Here is a 21,693-nt window from a genome sequence, read left to right as displayed (position 1 = left end):
ATAGACAATTGGTCAGCGTCTGAAATGAAATATACTTTCAAGAACTGAAAGCTCTTACTCGCAGCTGGAAGAAGATTTCCAATTAAATGATATGCCTATGCTTGAACTTTAAATGATGACGTAGAATTGACTGTATGCATTTATTGCATAGTTTATTCATTTTATCTATTTTAACACAATTCAATTGAGCATAGTTAATATAATGGAATGCTAAGCTAACGTACTATTACTGCATACTAAAAAATTGTTATGTTTTATTTAACGACGTTCGCAACTGCAGAGATTATATCAGCGTCGCCGAATGTGCCGAAATTTTGTCCCGCTGGAGTTCTTTTACATGCCAGTAAATCTACTGACATAAGCCTGTCGCATTTAAGCACACTTAAATGCCATCGACCTGGCCCGGGATCGAACCACAAATCTTGGGCATAGAAGGCCAGCGCTATACCAACTTGCCAACCAGGTCGACTGCATACTAAATCAATACACTCTCGTTGTTCGTTAATTCTCTGAGATGAAAATGAATGTGGTAGGCCTACATAAATATTATTTTAAGAAATACAGGAAACGAATAATATACAAAATAGCCTATCAAATTTTCTGTGCATAAGAATCTATTTTAATCTTACCTGTCCTCGATTCACTCAGAAGTTACTGTAATAACATTACAGCATTATGTCCATCTAGAGAAACTACACTTTTCAGTGGTGAAATAATAATTATACATACCGGTTAATTAGCTTCTGAGATTACTTCATACAAACACAGAAACATTCTCTGTATGTTAATATCTTCCTTTTGTTGTTGTCCAAGGCTCCTTATAGGCAAAGTCATTTGTTTTTATAATATAATAAAATGCATTGTTATATTAAAACTCATTTATCTCATTAAACATAAGTTCTATCAAAATTTTGCATAGAATAAAACTTATTGCAAATCATTTTTAAAGAAACTTTTGTTATGTAACATTTGTCATGAAAATCAATAATAAGGGAGATATTTCGATTTCTTTAATTCAGGCCGCCTTATAACCCCCCCTTTTAAATAACATATTTTAAATGTCACATAGCCTAAAATCTAAGTTAGAATGAACTTAATTTAGGTATATTCCAATTTTCATATAAATCGGTTCAGCCATTATCGCATGAAAAGGTAACATCCAGGCAGACAGACAGACAGACATACATACAAACAAAAATTTAAAAAAAAAAAAGCGATTTTTGATTTCAGGATGATTAAGTATACATGTTGACACCAATTATTTTTGGAAAAGCGAAAATTACCAGAAAAATTTCGGTTACAGATTTATTATTATTATTATTATTATTATTATTATTATTATTATTATTATTATTATTATTATTATTATTATTTCTTGTTTTCAATGTACGACTCCATTCATTTATTGACAAAACAAACGAACAACACCCAATATCAACAACAGATATGACCTACATCATTTATCTAAGCCTTGAGGATTAAATTCCCTTCGTGATGATTACCTCATGGATACTGTATATTGAAACAGGTACCGGAAGCTCCCAGGAACATGGGGTATTTTATGCAATCCTAGGATTATGAACGGATTGTTTTGATGATCAAAATCGCGCAGTATACGCTCTTTATAGTATAGCTCGCGTACTATAACGATTACCTAGCAACACAGCAACGGTGACGTGGTAAACAAAAACTTTTTGAAATGAGAAACAGTACATGAATGGTTACAAATTTGTGAGTCTCGCTTTTATATATAACATATATTAAAATTACAATTTATGACTTTAAAAAATGATATTCCCTAACTACCATCAGTGATCTCTGCTACGTTTATCGTCGCTTATAAACACATGAACGTTACCTTGGAAACGACAACAAACCACGGCTTATAAAGAATAAACCGTGACGTTATCGCACGAGACAAACTCGTAAATATGAAGTAATTTTGTAGGCTAATTTATTGCCAATGCTAAGATTATTGCTCTCTTGTAGTGTATAACCAACTCATGTAGAAAACACATTAATTGTATGGATAAATAAATTTAGTTCTTGCTTTTTTTCATGCTTTGAACATGTTAATACCAATACTTGTATTTTTACATTTGTTAATCTAAACCTTACTAGGGGCCACGAGTATACTCATGAGCAGAGACCGGAATTTTGCGAGAATGCCTTTTTAAATGTGTTAAATCTATCTTCATTTTGAAAGTAAATCTGTACTAATTATACCTTTGTGATTGAAACGTCACAGGTTTATGTTGCCCTTTTCTGCCTTTTTAAATATAAATGCCTAATTTACAAAATAAATGCTTTTTTGCCTTTATTTGATTATTTATCTAGTATTTATTAATTTATTATTAAAAATTTCCTATAATGAAAGTGACTTCACCGAATGTATATTATTGTCTTTCAGTCGGTTCATATTCTCTTTGCAACAATGAGTGCTGCCATGCAAAAATGTACAACAGTAAGCGTTTGAATTATCACTTGTGTTTATTTGACAAGGTAACAATGAGTGCGGGTCTAACGTTATTTTTAACGGTTATTTTTCTTTCAGTTTTCATTGCGACGTTGTGGTGGCTAGCTAAATCAATGTTGCCATATTTGGCGATAAGTCGCTAAATCTAGGGAATTTTGAATCAGTTTCGGCGACAAATTTTGTAAAATACGTTTAGCGACTTTTCTGCTGATTTTTATATTCTTCCACTCTTTCCTTTCTTTCAAATTAAAACATTCAACTGAAGTCATACACTTCTTAGTTTCAGGAGAGGCATGGTTGCATAACCGAGTCGTCTAATGATTCATACGTGAAAGCCCTCATCTCATATATTTATGATCAGGGGCGAAAGATGTTGATTCAATGATTCTCACGGGTTAGGTCTCTCTCTTTCAATGCTACTGCTCCAACAACAAAAACGGTGGCAAATTTGTTTGATACGTCACGAGCCGCGAGCTGCAGCTGATTCTTGGTTCTTCCCCGCAACGTGGAGATTTTCCACTCCTAACCGACCCGAGGCAATAGAGTTTTGGAATTTTGTGCCTCCAGTTCGTGTGAAGCAAATGAGACTGTAGTTTTTCCTGATTTTAATGCAGGGTGTTTCAAAAATACGGGGCATAATTTCAGGTATGTATTTCCCACAAGTAGACAATCGAAATAGTTCATTACAACATGTGTCCGGAAATGCTTTATTTCCGAGTTATGGCCTTCACAACATTGAAATTCACCGGAACGTTTTTCTTTCCGCAGGTCGTTGCCGTCAAAGGAGACATTAAGAGGGCACTCTGACATTTCATTCCGAGGCGAAGGTTACATTCAGTGTTGTGTAGGCGTTAGACTGTGCGACATGTATTCAAATCAAGAGCTGGCAGAGATACACTTCATGTACGGTAAGGCGGACGGCAATGCTGCGCTGGCTCGTCGTTTGTACCAGGAGACGTACCCACAGCGACAATGTCCAGATCGGAAGACATTTGTACGTCTCCATTACCGTCTGTGCGAGTATGGAAAATTTAACTCTCCTGGTTTGGGAAGGGGACGACCAAGATCTACAACTCCAGAAATACAGGAGGAGATTCTGGAGGCTGTGAACATGACTCCTTCTATCAGCACACGAAGGGTAGCGTTGCAAGTCAATGTTCGTCATACGACTGTCTGGAGACTGTTGAAAGAGTATCAATTGTATCCTTATCATTTGCAACGTGTACAGGCCCTGTCACCAGCAGATTACCCTGCACGAACGAGTTAGGTTCTGTCAGTGGTTCTTGCAGCAGTGTGGTGTAAATCCGAACTTTCCTGCCTTAGTATTATTTACAGATGAAGCACAGTTCACACGAGATGGCATAACAAATTTCCACAACAAGCATGTATGGGCGTTTGAAAACCCACGTGCAACTGTTCCATCTCATCACCAGGTGGGGGTTCTCCCTCAACATGTGGGCCGGTATCATTGGTGATCGATTAGTTGGACCCCAAGGTTGGACCCCATGTACTTGTAAACAGACTTACGGGGCAGGCGTACACAAACTTCCTGGAAAACACCATACCTCATATTTTAGAAGACACTCCACTGATCAATCGTCAACACATTCACTTCTTTCATGATGGCGCTCCTGCACACTTCAGTCGTACTGCTCGCCGGTACTTGGATCGAAGGTTTCCTGATCGATGGATAGGTAGAGGTGGCCCAATTGCTTGGCCTCCACGCTCACCTGATCTGAACCCTCTCGATTTCTACTTGTGGGGCCATTTAAAACCATTGGTTTATTCGTCTCCGGTGCCTGATTTGGAATCCCTTCGGAACCGAATTGTGGCATGTTCTGAGGACATACGCAATACTCCTGGAGTTTGGGATCGTGTTCGCAGGTCAATGAGACATCGATGTGAGGTCTGTATTCAAGCAGGAGGTGGACATTTTGAACATCTTCTGTAATGACAACGACCTGAGGAAAGAAAAACGTTCCGGTGAATTTCAATGTTGTGAAGGTCATAACTCGGAAATAAAGCATTTCCAGACACATGTTGTAATGAACTATTTTGATTGTCTACATGTGGGAAATACATACCTGAAATTATGCCCCATATTTTTTAAACACCCTGTATATTTTAATACATAAGATTTAAAAGGTCTTAGATTTCACAAAAAAAATTGTGATCAAACGCTTGGGTGAAAATTTCCACACAAACAATTTGCCAGAAAGTGTAGTGTCAATAATTGGATCAAGTGCAGTGTATTCATAATCAGCTGTTCCTACAACTTCCGCCTCAACATCACAGCCGTCAGCAATACAACCAGACTCCGCAGAAGAGGATGACCACGAGATATTTTTCTCCGCATATGTATGTTTTTCTTATTTTTATTTAGTGATATTTATTATTAAATTTTAGCTACATATCTGGGGATTTTTTAACAAACTTTGGAGAGATTTAGCTACTTTTTGTTGAAAAGTTAGCGAGATTGTAGGGTGATATGTTAGCAACAGTGAGCTAAGTATTTCATAGCGCAACATATCAGTACAACAACAAAACACAAAAATGCACTTTCCAAGGCTACTGGGAAGAAGATTTCTTTACTTCCAACAGTAATTGCAACATCGAGTCGAAAATCTCAATTTGCATTCGACTTATGTGAAGCTTTTCTTGCTGCCTAAATCCCTTTGTGGAAAGTGCAAGGTTTTTGTAATTGCCATTTATTACGTATTTTAGCTATTCATAATGCTTAAACTTCCGATCTCTGCTTATTAGCTATAGCGTCTGTTAATTTTTGACTCGCAATCATCGGCGGAGCAGCTAATTCGGCTGAATCGCTTGCCTGCCGATCCTGAGTTGCGCTCGGGGGTGGGTTCGAATCCCTCTTGAGCTAATTACCTGGTGGGGTTTTATCCCAGGTTTTTTTCCCAACCGTAAGGCGAATCTCAGGTGATCAATGGCGAATCCTCAGCCTCATCTCGCCAAATACTATCTCGCTATCACCAAATTCATCGACACTAAATAACCTAGCAATTGATACAGCGTCGTTAATTAACCAATTAAAAAGCACTCCGAGACACGAAGCAAATAAAATATTGGCAACGTCTATATACAAAACATTAGAGTTTCACATTCTATTAATGTTATAATGTTCCTTTTTACATCTGATTGAGTTTCTCGCTGATATATTATCAGGCAGCACCCTCACTCGGCGATGTGTCAATTGAAGGGTTCAGAGCCATAGTGGGCCAAGCGCCATATATTAAAAACTGATAAAACAAGTGTTAAAATTAAGTGAATACCATAATTCAATTAAACATGTAGCATTTAATATAAAGTATACACATTTAAACTAAATTATATATCAATATTTATTAATCTATGGTATTTACTTAACTTTAACCCTTGCTTTCTCTGTTTTAATAAATGGCGCTTGGCCCACTATGGCTCTGAACCCTTCAATTGTTTGTATGCATCTGAAGTCTGATTAGTGTAATGTGTAGCTAGTTGACAATATACACGTATGCAAAGGAGGGGGAAAGGAACTGATCACCCTATCCCATTATCTCCTGGCTTAGTTTCCTCATGATTGGTGTCATATTGGTGTCATTTATGAGGTTCAAACCTGTCTTCGGACAGTTGACTAAACAACAGTGTTATTTTTGCTGTGCCAAAGAGAAGATGACATGTGTTTAGTTCTGTGTTTAAACTTGGTTTTATGTTGTGGGCTATTATTTTTTCATTTATTCGTTATTTTACAACGCATTTTCAACTGCTATGGTTATATAGCTTCTGAATGAGATGAAGTTGATAATGCTAGCGAAACGAATCAACGCCGAAAGTTCCCCAGCATTTGCTCTAATTGGGTTGAGGGAAAACCTCGGATGAAACCTCAACTAGGTAACGTGGCCGGCTTGTTCACGGTCAGGCAAGCTAATCGTTATTCTACAGCGGTGGATTGTTGTAGGCAAATTACATAAATTATTGTTGTGCATTTCATCGCTAAAGTAGGATGGGAGGATATTTTTAAACAAACTATTGGAAAAGAGAGCCTACACGTAACTAGTAATGACAATGGAGTTAGATTAGTCAACTTTGCGACATCAGAAAATTTAATTGTCAAAAGTACAACATTCCCCTATAAGGATATATACAAATATACTTGGACTTCCCCAGATGGATTGACACACAACCAAATAGATCACATCTTAATAGATAAACGGAGACATACTAGTATAGTAAACATTCGAATCTTCAGGGGGGCAGACTGTAATTCTGGCCATGATTTGGTAATTGGAGGATTAAGAGAAAGACTATCAGTAGCCAAGCGAGTAGAGCAACAAGTTAATATTAGTAAATTCAATATTCTGAAATTAAAGGACAAGGAAACTAAGCAGCATTACCAGGTCGAAATTTCGATTGTGTTTGCCACTTTAGGAAGTCCCGACGAAGTTTAGAAAGAGATGTTAATAGCGTGTGGGAAAATATCCGAGATAATATCAAAATTGCAGCTGAGAAGAGCATAGGTTATTATGAAACTAAGAAAAAGAAACCGTGGTTTGATAAATATTGTTGCATGAAAAGTAGAAAGAAGGAAACAGGCAAAATTGAAATCTTACAGGATCCAGTTGAGGAGAATAGACATAATTATTTCAATGAAAGACGGGAAGCAAGTCGTACACTTCGGAATAAAAAGAGAGATTACTTGAAGGAAAAACTGAATGAGGTAGAAACAAATAGTAAGAATAAAAACATTCGAGATTTATATAAGGATATTAAGGAATTTATGAACGGATATCAGGCAAGGGTAAACGTGATCAAGGATAAGAATGAAAAAAATAAATGCATATAGACTGTTAGTTGGGAGACCGGAGGGATAAAGATCTTTAGGGAGGCCGAGACGTAGATGGGAGGATAATATTAAAATGGATTTGAGGGAGGTGGGTTATGATGATAGAGACTGGATTAATCTTGCAAAGGATAGGGACCGAAGGCGGGCTTATGTGAGGGCGGCAATGAACCTGCAGGTTCCTTAAAAGCCATTTGTAAGTAAGTTGTGGAAAATAATGATGAAAGTAAATCCAACTCCATTATGTCTCTGTGTTATCTAAATATCGAAGTCATAGTCTTCAGAGTGCCTGATTCCATATGGTAGTTCTTCCAAAAATCTCTTAGTTTTGTTTCTTTTCGGATTTTTATAACATGTCCTATCCATTTTAGAATTTCAGCTATTATTTTTGCAACTATATTAATTTCCCTATACAGTCTGTAAACTTCTTTGTTCGTTACCTTTCTCTATTCTAGTTTTCAGAGAACGGCTTCCTTCTTACATATAATGCAGATTGTTATCACTGAGCTAATTAATTTTGTTTGGTCGTTGTAACACGCCATATGGCATTGAATAGTCGACAGTCTTGGCTGTAATGCGGATTCCAAAGGAAAGAGAAACAGCTGCCACAGAGCACTCCGTTCGGATTTGCTAGGCGGTCAGTCTACTTTAAAATTCAATGTCTGATCCATTGGTAATAGAACAACGTGACGCCACCAAGACAGCTTGAAGATGCAGTTCTCTATACAAATGGAGAAATAAGAAAAGCATTTGTACCTAATCTTCACTGTAAAACAGAGAATGCCATATGAGGAATTTAAAATTGATATACAGTACTTGTAAGTTGTTGCATGTTAAATCCTAGTTGTTGTTGTTGTTGTTTTTAGTTGGTTATTTAACGACGCTATATCAACTACTAGGTTATTTAGTGTCGATGAGATTTGTGATAGCGAGATGAGGCCGGGGATTCGCCATAGATTACCTGGCATTCACCTTACGGTTGGGGAAAATCTCGGAAAAAACCCAACTAGGTAATCAGTCCAAGTGGAGATCGAACCCGAGCCCGAGCGCAACTTCAGATCGGCAAGCAAGCGCCTCAACCGACTGAGCCACGCCGGTGGCTTTGTTGTAGTTGTTGTTATTATCTTTTCTATGTAGGTGGAGGTTTTAAGATTGTAATGTCTCGTCATTTTTAAAAGTTTACAAAGGAGAGCTTCAAGCGTATGCTCTCATTTGTGTTACTCGACCAAGGCCAGTGGAGTCCTGCAGTCCGGAGCCGTGGCGCTACTGCTCCTGCGTTCGTAATACCGCATCGCGATAGTTCACATTCCGCCCGCGGCTCCACTCGCCTCGGTCGAGTAATACTGTGCAATTTATTTACCAACAAAACCAAAAGCTTTGCTTCAATACCGTCCCTAAGGGAAGAGATCTTTGAGCCGTCTAAATAAAAAGGTGGACGGAGAATGACTCACCGAGACCGTAACAGCCTTGGACCTTATACTTGTTTGGATGATGATGATGATGATGATGATGATGATGATGATGATGATGATGATGATGATGATGATGATGATGATGATGAAATAAAACTGTGATATTAGTAAGTATACGAATAAGATGATAAATGGCTAAACTACGTAGCAGAATTATGGTGTTCATATTATGTTCATATTATTCCCTGATAATTGTATTATTTTCCTGAATTCGTAATCAATAAAATGTCCATACATAAAATTAGCATACAGTTAAAACATTTGATCAAATTCTATCGCGCAAACCTTTTCACTGTTGCCATTACGACAATTACTACTACGTGTATAATGAGGCATGTGCGGAAATTCAATACAGCGCCGTGCTCGGTCGGTGACTGGTGTTACACATGTGTCGTACAGGTCAGTTGAAATATTATTTCCAGGCGTATATCCTTTTCCTGTGACTCATCAATGTCTGCAAACCACTGTTTTCAAATGAGTTATGTCGATAGCAACACAATTTTACTACTTTGAACACCATTACAACGAAACTTCCTCGAAATTTAATGTAGTTAACAAACGTTTAAAATTAAAATTAAAATCGTCAGAAAATGAATTATCAATAAATAATCGTGAGATATATATGCAACTGTTTACACACGTTTTGTAATACTACTTGGAAACCATGAGCGTGAATTCAAATCCCAACTAAGATAAGAATTTCTGGCTGTTGTTAATGTGACTAATATGTTGTCTCCAGTGCACACTTGACGTATTGTCTCTTGTTTCCCTACAGTGTGAGGTATGAAAAAACCTAATTTTTATTAATGTTAACTCCTGCCTCTTTATGAAACCCTCAATTCCTGAATTAGTTAATATAATTGATCCATGAATGACAGAGCTACGAACGAAGGTTAGATTACGAAATCGGATTAAATTGTAAACAGAAACTAATTCATTCTCTAAACAGAGTATGCTACCAATTGACAAAATGGAAATTTGTTCTTTTATGTCAAATCAATCAACAATCTTCATGAGACAATAGTCGCAGGAGACTTCATCTCATTCTGCACACTCTCTTTGATTAAATTCCTGCCTCATTGTTTAGACTTTTCCGTGTTAGTATACTTTTTGTTAAAAAAACACGATTTTCGCGTAAATTTCCTGGAATAGTTCTTTTCCACCTCATTACTGAACTTTCACAATTAACAAATAGTAAAGAAATCATAATAATCATAATATTTATAGTCAACAGCACATATTACTAGTAATGGTGGCTCTTAAACAGAGTGTCCCAAATTGATGTATGCACATTTTGAAACATTATTCTCAGCAACGAAATAGAAAGAAGTACGATTTTTGGGGTTTTGTATTCCTTAAGCCCGTACATGTTCAAAATAGCCCCCTTCCACCACAGTACACTCCCAACAACGACATACAACAGAGTCACTTACCAATTGGATTGTTGCTAATGGAATATCAGTACAGGCATGTTCATTCTGAACTCTCAGTTTCTCCATTATTCGTAGTTTTGTGGCGTATACTGTGTTCTTTAGACCTCCCCATAGGTAGAAGTCTGGAGAGGCGGGAACTACGCAGCACTTCCTCTTCGTCCCATCCATCTCTGATTGAGTTTGCGATCTAGAAAATTCCTCACATTGACATGAAAGTGAGCTGGATCCCCATTTTACGAAACAATTACGTCTTGAAAATCTTCCCTTTCATCACACATGTTCAAGAACCACTCACAAAATTCTAGTTGCTATCTAGGTCGTCCTCATTCAGTGCGTGGCCAAGTCTCGGAATGTAAGAATTTCATTTTTGAGCTCGCAATATTCGATGAACACTGGATTTCCTGATACCAATCTCACAAGAAGATTGCCTCATTGACTTCTTTAGGGATTGTGCAAAAGCCTACATGACTGCATCAACACTCTCGTTATCGGTGGAACTTCTCTTTCTTCCGCACAGCCCTTTCAACACATACACCGTTCCGTCGACTTCATACTTGTCTCGGGTTCTTGTAATAGTTAACCTTCTTGGTGGTTATGTTCCAAATTCAACTCTCCTACGTCGTAGAACCTCAGCAAACATTCTCCACTTTCCAATAAATTTCAGGATCCACTTACATTCAATGAACGATAATTGCACCGCCATGTTTGTTTATAAACAGATGAAAATGTTTTCATGTTTTTCTCTTCCTTCTGAATCATAAACCATAAAAATCGTATTTCTATTTCATTTCTTTGCTGTGAAATAAGTTAGTATTTCAAAGAGTGTATAGCCAACATCAATTTGGGACACTCCGTATTTTTGTATACGAGCTACTCTTACCTCACTTACTTCATTTTACATCTTTATCGTGCCGTGTGTTTTATACGCCACTTCCCTCCTTCCGCTACTCTAGTCTAATCCTCACAGATTATTTCCTTTCTACTTAAGTCTCTTTCCTGGCCTCACCTTTCAAACCTCTTTATACAGCTCCTTAGCTATGGTTCTTTCCTTCTTCCTCAGCTTACAAGATTACTGCCATCCTCGTATCTAATGCAGGGAACGGCTTTATACGAACTAAAAAGTATGAAATATAAAAATATATATGTACTTATTTTATATCAAAATGTGGAATTAAATATGGACTTAAAATGATAAAAAAAAGACTGCCTACGTTAAATATTAGTACAGTATAATCAAACTAAACAAAGAATATAATAGACGTACCTTACCTTTCCGTGTACTATTGCACTTTTCTGAAGCATCCGTTTAGAATATTGTTCACTTAACAGACCAATAACTACATTGCCAACAAGCCTACCTTATTTGTCGGTAGTCTCATCGATGGAAACCCAAATTAGACCATCTTTAATCCATTTATACCCAGATATTTTTTTTATTTTCATTTCACATATCACAATAAATGAGTCAGAGAGACGTTTTAAGCATGAGGAACTATGAAAATACAAATGTAGTTACTTCGGTAAAAATTTATGGAATGGGTCCATAACGATCCTCTAGGCCAGTGGTTCCTAACCGGTGTGCCCCGGCACCCTAGGTTGCCGCGTGATCGGCTAACGGGTGCCGCGAGATATTGAAATAAACCAAAAAAAAATGCTGTCTACTTAAACCTAAGTTCTTGTAAGGTCTTGAAATAAAATAAGTCAAATTAATTACTCTCAAGCACTACAGATCGATTCTTTTCGATGATTCAATTATACTTGTATCCGGCTCCGGCAGATGGCATTACAGCCAGTCCCTGCCGAACATTCCCGATTCAGTATACTATTATAGACTACTCGCTTCCTCACGAACATTCCCAATACTTCGACAGAACAATATATAAAATTGTACGAGTTCTGCCACTGCTTTCAGTTGTTTTCTTCGCGTTGATTCACAGTGTTTTGCTATAGATAAGTTCATTGTTAAACATAAACACCAGAACAGTGAAAGTGAACAGTTGGCTCCTATGGCTACAGTTTCTCCCGGACCGTCAAATGCAACACATAAAGAAGACAAACGAAAGAAAAGATCATACCTGGAAGTTACTTAGCGTATGGAGGAAAACTCTATCCCTGTGTGTTTAGTTTGTGGCGAAACACTCAGCAACGAGGCCATGGTACCTAGCAAACTGAAGCGGCATCTTACAACAAAGCATCCTAGTGTGTCACAGAAAAGTGTGATGTATTTTTCTGACCATAGCTGACACTGCTCTTGAAGCCTCGTTTAAAGTAGCAGAATTGATAGCTAAAAAAAAAAAAGGAAACCTCATACTCTCAGAGAGGAAATCGTATGCCCTGCATGTAAAGTTATAGTTTCAACAATTATTTTATTCTTGACGAAGGAGCTGCTGATCAAGTTTCGAAACTTCCTCTTTCCAACAATACAATCAGCCGCAGGATATCTGAAGTGTCATGCAATATCAACGAACAAGTCTTGGAGAAAATAAAAACTGATAGACTATTTGGTTTGCAATCAGATGAGATTATCGATATTTGTGACAAACCGCAACTCTTTGGTTTTATGAAATATACTGATGATGAAGATATTAGTGAGCGTTTCTGTTCTGTAGACCGCTGGAGATTACAACCACAGGTCACGATATTTTCGTTTCTATTAATTCCTTTCTCAATGACCACGATCTTTCATGGAAAGACTGTTGTGATACATGTACGGATGGTACACCATCTATGTCTGGGAAATTTAAAAGTTTTACTGCCAGAGCTCTCAATGAAAATTCATCCATAATTATTGTAACTCACTGTTTTTTGCACAGAGAGGCATTAGTCATGAAAGCGTGTAATGAATATTTTGCTCCAGTATTTAACCAAGTTGTGAAAATGGTGAACTACATGAAGTCTCGACCTTTAAAGTGCAGGATTTTTTAACAGTTATGTCGCGCAACTGATGCAACTCATACCTCTTTGTTACTTCACACAGAAGTAAGGTGGTTATCGCGGGGTCGTGTATTGAACTGGTTTCTCGAACTCAAAGAACAGGTGAAAACTTTTTTAAAGGATGAAAATCAAGACATATTGCATGAGCTGTTACTAAGTGATTCTTGATGTTTGGAACTGTCGTATCTGGCAGATATTTTTCATAAACTGAATCAACTGAATGTTTCAATGCGGGGTCGACAGGAAACAACAATTTCCTCAACAAATAAAATGAAAGGTTTTAAAAGAAAACTTAGTTCTTGGAGATCTACAGTTCAGAAAGGAGATCTGTCGAACTTTCCATCTCTTCTTAATCTGGCAGGAGATAAAGAACTGGGTAAGCTGAAAAACCGCATTTGTGGTAACTTATCAAGATTGAAAGATGTATTTTCCATCTATTTCCACTATGAATCTCGACTGGATTGTCTCACCATTTGATTTCGCAGCTAGTGCGGAGAAAATAGATTTCAGTGCTTGCGAACGAAGATGAATTTATTGATATTTGCGGTGATTCCACACTCAAAGGTAAGTTCACCAAGAATGAGGTGTCGGTAGCTGCTTTTTGACTTCGACTGAGAGAGGAGTATCCTAACCTAATGAAGAAAGCAATTAACACACTTTTGCCCTTTCCAACATACTATCTCTGCGAGCAAGCCTTCTCTGCCATGGTGACAAAATGCAAAGCCAGAAATAGACCGAATAATCTTGAGGATTTGCGTGTTTCATTGTCAAGTGTAAGGACCGATATCACGTAAATGTGCTCTAAGGATCAATAATACGTTTCACATTAATGATTAATCGAACAAAACTCTATTGATGTATTTTTACTCAGTCATTGTAGTAAAGTTTATCGTATTTTATTATGATGTACGTTACTTATTATTTCATCTTTCAATACATTAAACTTCAATTTGTTTATAATGCAAGAAAGAGTTCCCCCAGTTTTTAATGTTATTTCCAAGGGTTACGCGAACTTAAAAAGGTTGGGAAACACTCTCTAGGCACTTTCTCGAGAAAAAGGTTTGGAAACACTGCTCTAGGCACTTTCTCGAGAATTCGCCCGTAATAATGTTGAGGTGATTTATGCTTTCATTTATGTTTTACATAGTATGCAACGCATTAAATTTAAAAGTAATGTATAGACAAACCATTACCATAATAAAAATGCATACGATTTTTTTTTATACTTATGCAATAATTTCCCTGAAAGTTACATTCACATTCACATATATTTTACATTTACAAATATGAAAGCAAATCATGTACTGGAAAAATTAAATAATTTGAAGCACACAATAAATATAGTACATGATATAAGCTCTAAGTTCTTTTCATGGTATCATGAAAATGAATATTGCATCTCTAACATGCTTTTACAGTTTTATTGCCACAAATCTTGGACCACCGTCTTTGTTGTTGGGCTATAATTACTGTAGGTGCCCACAGTGTTCTTCCCTCAGGTGTTCTTTGATGGTATCGAGGAAACGGACTTATCCTCCATCTTTTGGAGAGGTATGGCTTGCGTTACTTCGCGGCAGAAGGTGAGTGGATCCAGAGACTTTCCATATGATCGACTGAGAAGCCAAGCATTGTTCATGCAAACGTAATAACAACAAACTTATTGATATGTACCATTTACCGCGTATAGAATAACGTAGATCAGAAATATCTAGTCCACCCATATAACAATTATATTCACGGAAAACCTAAGGCTGACGAACTTTGATTTACTCTTTCTTCTTGTAAAGGGGCTACTCCGTGTTGGATAGACATATGCTCTCCTTCACTTCTTTCTCGCTTTATTCTACGTGTCGGTGATGGAAAATTTTGTTTCATTGCTGAAGAGATCTGAATCTTTACTAATCTCGGTGCCCCCTTCCTCATTATAAGACTGATCAATGAACACATCTTCAATGCCTGGTACCTCCATCACTAACTCTGCTGTAACTTGTAGTTGAGCTTGGCTAAGTCGATCGGGGTCCTTACAATATTCATCTCCAGAATCTGCATCCGTGCCCTCTCCGTTATCCTCATGCGGGCCAATGAATATATCTGCTCCGGATTTTGGGACTTCGGAAGAATCAGATCCCTCCAACTGTTCTAGAATTTGGACTACTGTCAGAGCAGTGACTCTGAAAAGAGGGAATAATTATGATTATGGAAATCGTGTAATGAAGGATCTCAGTTGTCAGACAAGGCCAGTAGGGAACTCTCATAAAGAGAATGAAGAGAGAAAACGGGATCAATCTTATTGTTATTCATACCCGGCTTTCATAGGTGCCACTAGTGCCGAGAATTATGAACTACTTAATTCGTCAAAGACTATCCAGAGTGTACTCCAAGCGGTGAGATATAACATTACACTAAATAAAACAACGCTGTAAATGAAAGAGGTAATAAGCCTGAGAAATTCTGAGAAATGCTATCAGACATATCATTCCCAAAAGCTCTCCTAATCCTTACACAACCCTCTACTGAGGCAGTTGTTCGTGAAAACATCACTTAAAGAAAAATAATAAGAAAATAAAATAATGATATAATGAAAAGCTCCATGAATGGTAATTCTTGAATAAGTGCTTAACATTAAATTCTAAGCCCTACAGTACAGAAAATAACGTAAATATTGACAAAAACATACAAAATACATATTCTCCCGAATCATCTTGGCAGGAAACACTGATTGTTAATACAATTCACGGATAGAAAAAAGTTTTTACTCACGTTTTCTTCTTCAAGACAGACTGTTGTTGCTTCATGTTTACTCGGCAAGTTCCCGCGCAATAATGACGTGGTCTGTAGGGTTCCCGCTTGTTCGACAAACGCACTGTAGGCTTACCTTTACGCAGCTGAGAAAAGTAGACACGCAGTGTTGCCTAGACTAATTCGCGTGGAAAATAATTTTGAACGATAGGTCGAAAACGACCCACCTCGGCATAAATGGGTTAATTTCATCTCTTATCTTCTGTGCTGTCTCATGGTAGATGGATGGAGTATACGTCTTCCTAAGTGTTGACTCATCCAGTATTGTATGTTGAGTATATTTCTCCAGGAATTCCCTGAAGCACTCATTCAGTTTATAAAGAGGAATGTCAGCAGAGATGAGAAAACGGCACAGGTCGATGTTGAACTCGGGCTTCACATTCGATGTTGTTGGTTCTATTAAAACAATTGTTTTTGCTTGGAATTTTGTTTGTTGGCCTGATGGTATATTACCGGTTGTTCTTTATGGTTGTGAAACTTGCACTCTCACTTTGAGAGAGGAACATAGGCTAAGGGTGTTTGAGAATAAGGTGCTTAGGAAAATGTTTGGGGCTAAGAGGGATAAAGTTACAGAAGAATGGAGAAAGTTATACAACACAGAACTGCATGCATTGTATTCTTCACCTGACATAATTAGGAACATTAAATCCAGACGTTTGAGATGGGCAGACATGTAGCATGTATGGGCGAATCCAGAAATGCATATAGAGTGTTAGTTGGGAGGCCGGAGGCAAAAAGACCTTTGGGGAGACCGAGATGTAGATGAGAAGATAATATTAAAATGGATTTGAGGGAGGTAGGATGTGATGATAGAGACTGGATTGATCTTGCTCAGGATAGGGACCTATGGCGGGCTTGTGTGAGGGCGGCAATGAACCTCCGGATTCCTTAAAAGGCAGTAAGTAAGCCTGATGTTTACCAGTTTGAATATGTTGTTATACCAGAAACTTTTGTGTAGACTTTGTGCACACTGACACAAATTACTAAATAATATTTTATTGTCAGTTGATAAACCGTCATCTTTAAATTCTGAAATGTAACGTCTTAATTTTAGAGTGGTTGAATGTGTTGAATGTGGTACTTATTTACCGTCTTTATAGAATGATTAACAGAACTGAACCAATGTGTATTCTGACTGCCATATAACTGTGGACCTGCTCATCTATTTTCTCTGTTACAAACTTCAAAATTAAAATAATACAGTTTCTTCACTTGCTTTCTCATTGTTGACGGAACTGTTAATTTTCAAATAACTCTGACTTTAAAAGAATTACAGGAAATGTTTAAATCTGTATTGTTGAGATATATTTTTAAAAGTGAATGCAATTTTATTTTATTTTATGTAAAGTGAATGTAAATTTCTTTTCTTATCTAGTTTAAGCCAAGCTCTTGCTTCCAGGGTAATATGATCATATTTGGGGACATTGCTTGCAAAACCTACACACAAATTGTGAGCACGCCTAGTATGAACTGTTTTATATGAAATATGGAAATCAATTAAAATATGTACTAAACTCTGAAATATGGAGAAATATGGAAAATAAAAATGGAATTTTTAAACTTTACATATTGTGAAACAAAGTAATGCAAAATATAATTTTATTGATATTAGCTTTATTGGTAAATATGTACCGGTATTTACATAGAAATCCTTTCCCTGGTAATTAAATTACTATTACCTATCTAGTATTATACAATTCTGAGTGATCACTCAATTAAATCCATTCATTTTGTACTTTGTTTTATAACTTTATACTTTCCTTTGAATCCCCATTCGTTACATTTGTCTTTATTTCACTCTTCCATTTAACGTCACAGTTTCATATTATATCCATTCTCCATTGTCCTCACTAAATGCCCAACTTCCTTTTACTTAGCCTACGTATTCACTATCCTAAGTCGTTAACATCTACTTGCTACACGCTTTCTTCTCCTGCCTCACTTTCCCCACTTAGCATCTTCAAGCTTCCTCTAAAACCTATCATTCTGTTCTTAAAATCGTTTATGGTCGCTTTATCTAATTTTTCTGAGTTCTTATTGCTGAGTCTCCATCTTTGTTCATAGTAAAGAAATAGAAAAGAAGTAACAGCATTCTGTACCATGTCCAACAAGAACGCCGGATTTAATAATGTGAATAAATGAAACAAATACAAATAACAGAACAAATAGCAGTGGGTCCGGGTTCAAATTGTGGTTGGAACATGTTTCCTGGTTGAGGTTTTCTGGAGTTTTTCATTAACCCATTAAGATTGCAAATGCTGGATAGCTTTAAGCTCTGACCCTGGACTCATTTCGCTGACAGTATCACCTTTATTTCACTCGGACGCTAGATAGGTCTAACCATAGCAGTTGATAAAGCGTCGTAAAATAAATCGAGGATTGAAACAAAGTTACTCTTTATATTGATTGTCATTCGTGAATGTCAACGTATACATTTTAAGAATTTTATTATTAATAATCGACATTTTAAATAATATTTTGTTTGCTGATGATCTGGTCATTTTTATTGATTCGAAAAAGGGCTTGCAGTTTGCAACAAATAAACTTATAGATGTAATAAAGGAATATAATTTGAAGATGATATCAGCCAAAACTAAAACTATGTCTTTCATAAGTAAATACCATTTAAGAGCTAAAATAGTCATAGAGGGCAAAATAATCTAACAAGTAAATTCCGTCAATTACCTAGGGTGCAATGTATCACACTGCCAGAAAAACGATATAATTATAAAATAAATAAGTTCCAAGGAATATGTGGCACTATAAGAAGGATCTTAGGACATAAAACTTTGAAGTCCACACGACTTAAATTTTATAAAGTTATGTCAGTTCCTATGCTCGCATATGGCAGCGAGAACTGAACTTTGAATAAATCAGACAGAAGGAAGATAGAGGCTGCAGAGATAAGATTTTTGAAATTGGTTGTATTGTATTGTATTTATTAACATTCCATGATATTCATACATTTCTTCACAGCTAGAGTATGGAACAAGTAAAAAAACTTTATACTACTATAAAGTCTTAATTTATAGTCACAGTCTAGTTGAAATATATACAGAAGAGATTTACAATATAGTCTACTAGTACAACACAAAATTTTAGTATCAATTTCATGAATCTTTGCTGAATGTCTAGAATTCACCTACAGAGTAAAAGGCGTGAGAAATTAGGTACTTCTTTAATTTGCCCCTAAATAATCTTATGTTTTGAGTTTCATTTTTATATCGATAGGGAGGCTATTGAAAAATTTTACTGCCATATAACTCACTCCTTTTTGATAGTACAATAGACTTGCCGATGGAGTATGAAAATCATTTGTCACGTATTTATCTATGAACTGTTGAATTAGTTATCTAGTTTTCACGATTACGTACGAAGAAGATTATTAATGAAAAAATATACTGACAAGCTATGGGCATTATTTGTATTTTTTTTTAATAGTCCTACACGATTCCCTAGATTTGGCACCTACTATTTTCCTAATTACTCTTTTTTTGTAGTAGGAATACACTGTTACTATCTGTGTAATTTCCCCAGAATATTATTCCAAAACTCATTGCGGGTTTTACTCTGTTAGATCATAAAAGATCTGAAGACATACGTGCTGAACTTAAAATGTTTAACCTCAATGAAAATTATTATAATATAAAGAAGACTGGAAAGAACATATTGAGCGTATGCATGAAGACAGGTTCCCAAAATTACGTCTGAACTATACCCCAGTTGGAAGACAGAGTGAGTATAGGTAGACCTTATAATAGATGGGAAGATCAATTTTTCTGAGAAGGAACGGACCAAATGGCCCAAACCATGATGATGATGACGATGACTATGACGATGACGGTGATGGATAATCACGTAACATTGATGTAGGTGTACCTCAGGAGACGATTTTAGCTCCTGTTTTGTTTTTAATATATATCAACGATTTACTTAAAATTGACATTGAGAAATATTCTGCTACTCTGTATTCTTATGCTGATGATACTGTGGTTATATTTAGCGTTCGAGTTGGAATGAAACTTATCAAAATTCTAACAGTGGTATTAACATTATTAAAGAATGGCTGGATGCTCACTTTCTTTGAACGTTTCTAAAACAAAATTAATACCATTTTCATTAACATCACATGACCTTGAACAACTAAAAATAAATAATAATAGAAGTATAACAATACATGATTGTAACCTACCTACTTGCTCATGTAACGCTTTGAGTATATCCTCACAAGTTAAATATTTAGGCATTATTATTGACCAACATTTAAAATGGGACAAGCATATCTCCTTCCTGTGTAACAGATTGCGTAAAACAATACACAAATTTTCCATTCTACGCTTTTATTTATCTGTTTATGTTCTGCGTACTGTGTACTTAGCTCTATTTCAATCAATAATTCAGTATGGTATATTAGGTTGGGGAGGAATGGCAAAATCGACTCTCCATCCTTTAAATTTTCTCCAAAAAAAATTATCAAGAATTGTCTATATAAACTTTTGATTACCCAACAAAATTAATTTTTCAGGAATTTGGTGTATAAAATCTAGAACAAATTTATAAACAAACATTGCTGATTTACTTCCATAAAAATCACAATAAATTTAAATTTGATCCTCACGAATAACATAGAGACAAAACTACAGTTTCTTTCTAAATACTCCCAAATGCCACACAACTGCTAGATTAAAACACAGCATGAATTTTGGACCCAAAATAAATAATGCATTAATTAGAGCTTACCCTGAGCTAAGTACCCTTAACACACATAGATTTAAGAAACAAATAAGATTAATTATTTAATTGTTTAAGCCAATTGAGTTAAAAATTGATACTCTAATATTCATATACTTTTGTATTTTCTATTTGTATATAGACCCTGTTATTACATGCTGTATGTATTTTACCATTTATTAATGTCATTGTGCTCAATGAACTCTCTTAATTTTGTGATATATTTTGTATAACTGATCTCAACTGCGCCCGAGCACGAGCTTCTGCTCTTTCGGGCTGCAATACCTAATGTAGCTCAAGTGTAAAGCATTAAATAAATAAATAAATAAATAAATAAATAAATAAACAAATAAATAAATAAATAAATAAATAAATTGAAAAATAAATATTGTAGTTTTCGAGTAAATTGATATTTTGTGATTTCTTCAAGTGACCCATAATTTTAATTAAAATGATTATATTCATGCTCATAATTATTCTTGACTGATCGAACATAATCCATCAAATAGTTCAGGACAAATCGCTTTACACCGACAAACAGACATTCCAAACGACTTTTAAGCTCTCACATATGTTGAAAATGTGTTTTTCCATGAAAATGTTGAAGTATATTTTTTAGAGTAATGCAATAATTTGTCTTGTTTTCATATAATGAGAAAGTAAAAATAATTGCTGTTGAAGTCAGGAAAAATTCGATATGTCGAGATTTCTCCAGTCCACAGTTTCAACATCTCTTCGGGTTACGTTTCTAAACAACAGATGGCATTACACCGTGCTTTCTTATGAAAACATAAATGATCTTCGGAATAAGTATTATATTTCTTTCGTGTGTTAAATATTTGGTACATCATCGTCTTTCTTAACTTTTTCGGCGAGTATAAAATAACAATATTGTGTGTTTACTATAATAACTCCATGCATGTTCTGCAAAAATGAAAAAAAAAAAAAAAAAAAATGAACGGTATAAGATTTCATGACAGAACAATATCATTGCGAAGATGGCGGATAGCT

General features: G+C 36.0%; 1 protein-coding gene across 1 annotated transcript in view; it reads left to right on the top strand.

Moving 5' to 3' along the window:
* The window catches only part of LOC138700056 (alpha-2Da adrenergic receptor), a 687,508-nt gene that overhangs the window by 635,614 nt on the left and 30,201 nt on the right, over positions 1-21,693 (top strand). The window lies entirely within an intron of this gene.

The sequence above is a fragment of the Periplaneta americana genome, chromosome 5 (genome assembly GCF_040183065.1).
Source record: "Periplaneta americana isolate PAMFEO1 chromosome 5, P.americana_PAMFEO1_priV1, whole genome shotgun sequence".
In the NCBI taxonomy this organism is placed as follows: Eukaryota; Metazoa; Arthropoda; class Insecta; order Blattodea; family Blattidae; genus Periplaneta; species Periplaneta americana.
This window is presented reverse-complemented; position numbering and strand designations above follow the sequence as displayed.